The sequence below is a fragment of the Crassostrea angulata genome, chromosome 8 (assembly GCF_025612915.1).
Source record: "Crassostrea angulata isolate pt1a10 chromosome 8, ASM2561291v2, whole genome shotgun sequence".
NCBI lineage: Eukaryota > Metazoa > Mollusca > Bivalvia > Ostreida > Ostreidae > Magallana > Magallana angulata.
In genome coordinates, this window is record NC_069118.1 from 49,315,996 (window position 1) to 49,324,355 (window position 8,360).

The window sequence follows — 8,360 nt, forward strand, 5'->3', positions numbered from 1 at the left end:
TACCTAAATGTTTCCTGTTTGGTTTTTCCCGAAATATTACATCGCATAATTATTTTGCAGTTTTTCTTTCGCTGTATTACAGACTAAACACACATTTTAACCTTTTTTAAAAATTTTCATTTATATTCTTCAATATTCTCAAAATCATTCGCTGCAAGAAAGTGCATTAAAAACAAGGTCTTAAAATACAGACATACAGACTTATCTTACTTAATCATCCCTGTTGGATTGTAGACGCCGTGGTTTTGCATTTAGTCGGATGCACACAGACAGTTTGTTTTTGGTCTGTTTAAAGTGATATAAATAGTATTGTTTTTTGCAATATATAGCAAATGAATGTAAATCATTTAAGCAATAAACAGCTGACTTATTGATCATTTAGCAAAATCATACAAGCTTCAATGGTCACCTTAGTAAAGTCCTTGGACCTGTGAGTTCAGCACAAGGAAAATGGATCAATACTTTAACAAAATACAATGTATTTAAACATTTCACCTAACAAAATCGGCATTGACCAACAGTTTGGAAAAGAGTTATATATTTTACTTATTTTAAAGCTGTTTACAATAACGTTCATGAATCCAAAGAATGAATTCATGTTAATTCGTTTTACTAATTAAATTATCATTTTTAACACAAATTTGGGACTACAATCAGTAGTGAATGAGAGGTGTGAGAAATTTGCTCAATTCCATGTTGTGTAAAATATCTTAACATCATGTTGTATAAAACATTTCATTTTATTTTTCCTAAATATTTAAAGTAAATATAAATTGTGTTTCCTTATCGTTCATGTGCTTTATGTACATCTATCCCATATTTCTGATTCATCAGCACATGCATATACCAAAAATGAACTCAAATGTGTAATAATGACAAGAATGTTCTACATGTATGCGGTCGATATTTTCCTGACGTACAAATGATGATCACTCAACCAAACTAAGTAATTTATCATTTTTTTGTTATGGATAATCAAAAAACACATGTAGAATCTTCGCTATTGGAGCAAATGTTCCTAAATAGCATTTGGGAGCTGAAAACCCAACTTTTGTGGCTTAATTTGTGTCTTGATCGGTTTTTTTTTCATTCAAGACATTTAATGAGCTCGAAACCTACACATGTACATGATATTTCTATGAGTCTTTAGCAATTTAGCCTTTTATCATATATAAATGTGAAACTTGTCCTTCTTTTAAAGTATGGACCTAAAATTCAAATAGAGCAATTTTCTGCGTTCAGACTTCATGTCTAATAAATCCTTAAGTCAAAACAAGAGGTTAAAAGTGACATGTGGTGATAACGAACAGTGTTCAGATTCAGAGGAAAATTGCAAGAAAGGAGCAGAGCTAACAAGGACCTCCAAACAACTAAGGTAGGATCAGTTGCCATGGAGGAGTGAGATCCTCTGCTGACCGGTTACACCTGTCGTGTGCTCTTTGTCGTAATCGGGGAAAACAGAAAAGTCCGTAGACAATTTGGTGATTTATTTTTATAATGGTCTTACAATAAGTGCGAAAAAAATTAAAAGACAATTATAACATCATTAAGAATTTTTAAAAGGTTTCACCTACATCAAACATTCATAAATTGTAATAATCATTATTAATTCAGCGACCATTTTTTTTTCATTTTTATATATTTGAATAAAAAATTGCTATCACAAAGTGCAATTAAACCCCAATTAGCTTGTCTATCCATTTGGTTGTTTTGGGGTTCATCTATAGAAACAAGCTATCAACAACAAAATTCTTGTATAATTTGAATGAGAATGTGAGGCATGCTTAAAGTAAAAACAAATATCAACGTATTCATTTTTTGAATTTGCTCACTAAAATCTTCATTTGATGTTTTATTTGACAAATTTAATAAGTTCAAGCCAAAGAAAGTTACATGTCTAATGTAAATAATAGGCCGTGTCAACAGACTAATCAAGATGCAAATTAAAGGAGGTGAGATCACATCAATAGTAGAAAATCATATAATGCTTTATAAAGTGGTTTAACGAATCCCACATAGACGTCGCATCGAAGACACAAAAAGACGTTCCGTACATGGCTGAAAGGAATTGACGGCAGTGGATTATCAGAAAGGTATAAGGTTTAGTTATACCAGCATTGGATCTTGCCAAGATTAATTTAGCTAATCCTATATATGAAGTGTTGCAACTACTACAGCTGACATATGGGAAGAAAAGTGAGTGATATCTGGTCGATTGCTGAGAGTCCCACCATTATTTACATCGACTGGACTCGACTGGAACTCTACCAGATTACGCATACCATTGTCATCAGTGGTGGAGGAGTTCAAGGTTATGCCGTCTTACTTTGAGAAACTCAGCAGATTTCAGGGTTGTTGGAGCAGGGATCCAAACAAGGACACAAAGAAAGTGTTCATTAAAACAAGAGTGAACCAAACAGACGGTATGCTTAACGTATGAGAGATAATTGGAGACCAAAACATTATATAAATTGTAGATGTCCGTTATTTAACATTTATACATAAAGTAAATACCTATGATCATATGCCATCTTGTCTCTGTAGGAACTAAGTTAATATTCATGTAACGTTTATACTCTAAGCCATGGAATAATCAATTCCGTATTAAACATTGCATATGAATGATCATCTTAATTGTAGTTGAATAAGTTATTCATTATGCATTCATCAGGGAATTTATTTTACCAAAAGTAATTTTTTATGTATATGAGATAAATAACCCAAATTTCCTACATGTAAAAAGCAGATCACCCACACAAGCGTGTAATTTGACTCATAAACCTTCTCACTTTTATTAACTATCAATTTATGGTGATTTATCCCACCTCCATTAAGTGCGTTTAATTCCATTCAAACAAAACACCCTCAAACTCATTCATTGTAACAAAGCAAATGCTGATAATTTTTTTTAACTCATGTTACTTCTTTTCTTGTCCTCGTGCATTTTTAAAAATTTTGACCTTATCAGGCACAATTTTTCGGTATAATTCAGTCACATTTCAGACATTTCGATAAAAGTTCAATTGACAAAACATAAACAATATATGGGTCCGAAATCAACAAATTATGAGCAAAAGTCTGTATAACTTTTAAGATTCAAAAGACCATCATATGAAAGTTATTGAAAGACATAGTCACATTACTGGAAGACGGAGAGAGACTAGTACTGCAATTAATATTATTTGTCAATTTTTTAATTTTGTAAAACTGATAATTTCTGTAAGCCATAACTAATTTACAGAAACACATTCCAGGTAGTAGTACATGTTCTTATAAGGTAAAGGTCTGAGTAATCATCAGTTATTGTGAATCTTTACTGAATCTAAACAAGGATTGAAATGACCAAATATATTACATAGCAGTCGATTGTTAAATGTATCCCCTTTTTACTGAGAAGCGCGCAGAATGTACTTCTAGAAGCATTTAAAGAGGCTGTGTAGTCAACAGATTGTCCATCAGTTCAATTTAAAATTTTAGATTTTTATACATGAATTTAAAGCTTCAAGGACGTTGTTTACTTAGGGTTTGAGTTCTCAAATCCAGATTGTTAAGAAGTTCAATTTCATGAATAAAATTTGTTTTAAATACAAAAAGCATTTATGAAATGAATTATTATTGACATAACAATCGATATGTTTACTAAATTATGGAATTGGGCCCTGACAAATTGACTTTTAGAAAAACAGAGGAAATTCGGGCTTAATTTTTCAGATTTTGTTTTCCACTGAAATATTTTTGGTAGTACTATAATATTTAAAGTAAAGATTTTATCTGTTAGTCAACATAGTTTTGTATATTTTCTGTTGGTTTTATCTGACTTTTTCGTTTAGATAATCGTATGGCACACACTACAAACATATTGAAAAATTCTTAAAAATGATGAAAGACACCATATCTAAAAATTTTGATCATTGACCTCATATACATTTTATGCGAGCAGAAAAAAGTCAATATACTAAGTTTAATACTATAAATGTTTTAGCAATATCATCATTCAGTTTTTTGTTATATTGAATCAAAAATGGGTAGTAATTTGAAAACTGATAGAGGAATTTCGGACTATAATATCTATAAAAATTGTGAACGTAAACTTAATGCTTTGTATCCATTTAATGTCACTACTATTTATAACCTATATTTCATTTGTTAAAGAGTTAAGCAATTTGTATTATTTTCATAATTAAGAAAATCTCAATCATAGACTAAACTTTTTGTGGATTTTTTAAAATTTTTAAAAATATTCAATGGCCATTAACTCAAAAAGTAGGTCATTGACCTACTTTTTTGAAAGTGAAGAATAACACTACCATGTAAGGTCAATAACACACAATAGATGGTTCGTCATTATTATCAGTGGAATTTGTTTTTCATTCTGAGTAAACGTCATCCATAAATCATTATCTAGTAAAGAAAATCTTAATACATGTATTATTGATTTAATTTGAAATATTTTTCTATATCCTGTAATGGAACTCTTATCATGAAGGAGGTAGGTATAGTCTACAAGTGGTCACGATAACCCTGCCCTTTCATAGGCGTTGGAACTGGAGAGGGAGGGGGCTAGGGGGGGGGGGGGCTAAGCTACGCATTTACCATTTAGGAATTTCATGATTTTTTTCTCTTCTTTTTTTTCAGAATTTTGTGGATGAGACTTACCATAATGAGAATCAAGATTATCCACAACAAACAATTTACTTACAATATAAGATTTTATATAATATATCAGCGAGAATACAATTACATGTGTAAAAACGTTAGTAAAATTTCTATTAGTTCACAATGAACTTGCTTATTATCATGATAGTAGTTCAAATTGTAGATTTTTTAATATCCTACAATAATTACTATATGTAACTTAGGTGATTGCAAAATCTTAAATTCGAATAACCTTATTTCAGCAAAAGCGATGAGAATAATTAATTTGCATATGTAATGGAAATCATAATCAGCAAAATCGGTCAGTTTTAAAACCAGGAATGTTGTATTTTTACGTCCAGTAGTTGTACGAAAGTCTTCTATTAGAAATTACCCCCAAAAATTAATTTTAATCGTGATGAATTTTCATATTTAATCGGCGTACCGTTTTCGCCACGCATGAACAGGTCACGAAGTTATGAACAAAGAGTTCGATATAGATATGAAAACACTCTAGGGGAGAATGATTTCATTACGGAAACAACCAACGTCATCAAAATATTATACGAAATTAACAGCATGTTTTTCAGCTGAAATCGCTATCCTTTTTATGCAAACCAATATACCAGACGTATTACTCCGACATATACTCAATTTTAAACAAAGGATCATGAAACTGTGCGTCGACAATAACAAGTACCCTACTGTAAATTGCATTTTCAACTCCGTATGAAACTATTGTTATCTAACAATCAAATGTAATGATATAAAACTAGAAGAATTTTATTGATTTATTTATGGGATTTTTTAAAATGAAAATTCAAAATTGATGAAGAGGATTATTGTCGAATATGTAAAGTTTTTAAAAGTGTTCGATATTGTTGATTACAATAAAAGCAACTTTTTTTTAGAAATATGAATAGAAAAGAACAGTAATGTTCAAATTGCTGATTATCTAAAGTTAGATCTCTTCAAGATTTCAATTGTAAAATAAATATGTTAAAAAAATGTAAAGACATGGGTCAAACTTTACGGACAAAAAGATTTAACACTTGATTATTTCTACTTCTGAAATTTGAGTCATTTCTGTATATCAGGTGAACCGACAGGACCCAAGAAACAAGAATATATACGATTCATGAGTGGGGATCTCAACTGTTTTCACTGTTTTGTTTGGACACTTCTTGTTCAAAGGGGGTTCAGGACTACACCTCGGGCCCATAACCTTCATACCATTCGATTTCCCTTGACACAAGGAACAAGAATATATATAGTTTAGGGATTGGGATCTCAAGCGTTTTCAAGATTATTTGGGCACTTCTGTTCGAAGGGGGTTAGTACCACCCCGGTACCCATAACGTACATACCATTTGATGCCCCTTGACACAAAGAACAAGAATTCATATAGTTACGGGGTGAGGATCTAAACCTTTATCAGGATATTTGGGCACTTTCGGTTCGAATGGGGTCAGGACCACCCCCATGCCCAAAGACCTACAAATCATTTAATGATCCTTAACACAAAGAACAAGAATATATGTAGTTTTGGGGTGGGGATCTCAATGGATTTTGAGATATTAAGGCACTTTCTGTTTCCCGGATGACGAAACTACCCAATATGGCCATAACCTATATAGTATATGATATCCCAATACACCTCGTCTAAAAATGATATTAATCTGTTCAAAATTCAAACGTAACGTCATTAGTACGTTTTTGACGATGGTGCATTGTGACGTGTCTCGTCAGGTGCAAACTAGGTTATCCAAATTAACTAAATTTTTCTATCCAATCAAATGCTGCGTTACAACCAGAATTAAATTATTCCTTCATATAACAAAGCAAACGTTGACTGGGGTTGAGTGCAACATCGATTATATTTTATATACTCGAAATCCAGATCGACAATTTTCCATTCAGTGATTCAGTTCAAATTACATTCGATCAACGAGTCAAAATAACAATTACATATGAAACGATATAAACTTTTATAAGTATACGGAGTGTCAAAGGTAGAAATATGACTCTGCACTAACCTAGTCGTTGTATGCATCTAATATGTCGGCAAAAATAGCAATAACAAATTTGTTTGTAATTAAAGTGCAGAATGACTCCGAGTCGAGAGACCAGGATAGAAAGACGAAAGAACAGAGAAATACGTCTGTTTTTTCCTTCCGACTCGGGCTGATATTGGCAGAAATGGCGTCTGTTGATTCTGTGTTTGACAGACAGCAGACTCCATTGAAACACGAGTTCTAACAAAGAAATCGAAGAATGTCAACCTTATTATTATCAGATACAAAAAAAATTAAACTAAAAAAAGTCATTTGGAGACGTTGGATTAACATTTCACTTTTCTGATTTTCTTTCCAAAAATGTTTATTTGATACAGATGGAAACAAAGCGTTGTTTAGACATTCTGATAATTGCAGACTATGGCCTATTCTTGTCCCTAGAAATGAATGATAAAGTATTATTAACATGTTCAAAGTGTGTCTTCATTGACGACTGTGCGAGACACGTTAACGGTTCTCTGTCAATCGGAAAATACATGTTATGAAAAACAAACAATTAAGTATATTTTTGGTCAAATTGTATATATCTATTTCATTATACAAAACTTTTCAAAACCTCCGCAGAGGCCATCTACTATTCCTCATCTGGGGTGCCAGCCACCCCCCCCCCCCCCCCCCCCCCCCCCGGATTGGAACTTTGATAGATAAACATTTTTGAATTTAATCACAAAATAAAAAACTTTGCATTCTTATATTGATATCTGAAACATTTATAAATGTTTAAAACAAGAACACACGTGCCTATGTACTCATACTTACATGTATATATACCTATACATATACACATATAAATACATGTTTATACCGTTTTATGCATTCGTATGCGCAGATATATAAATATATTGATGCGTAATGATTTTGACAATATAGATATAAATGTAATAAGGGCTAACAAAACTTATACATGTGCCGGTGATATTTGTATTGAATAATGCTGATATCAAACAACGTGATATAATATGATCATTCACATTCAACCGTAGGTAACATCTCGCCACATCTCCATATAAGTCCATATAAAACTACCCTGGATTAACTTACCTACAGGAAGGCTGGCCCACCATGTAGTGAGTTTTGTACATAATGACAATTTTAACTTTAAATACAGTTTTTGAAAGAATTCCATCACCGGTAGTTTGCATACATTTTAAAACATTTGAATAAGTCAGAACAGAATCTTTTACGGCGTAAAACAAGGATTGTTCTGATTCTTCAATGTTATCAAGGCGACAATACATCTTATGTTTGTATATTTTGTATTCAATAAAAGAAAGAAGAATGTTATACATTCTGATTGTGTTGTTTTGTGCCGAGTAAAAACCAATAATGACATGTTTCCACTGAACTTGAAAATTTATAAAATCACTAATTACATTCCATATTTTTGAACATTTTTACAATTAAAATTAAATGTCTGATATTCTCTGTGTCATTTTGACACACTTTACATTTTTTTTATTTGCACTGTACTTGACTGTCCCATTTGCTTGAATATAAGTTATTACAAAAAATGTTAATAAGACGTTTATAATGAAGTGTATAATCGTGTGAAATCACTGTCTTAAGAAACGATTACTAGTAAAGTTTAATGTTTGTGAGACTTATGGGAAATAGTATAGAATCAAGAAGATGCGTTATATCCGCCATTTT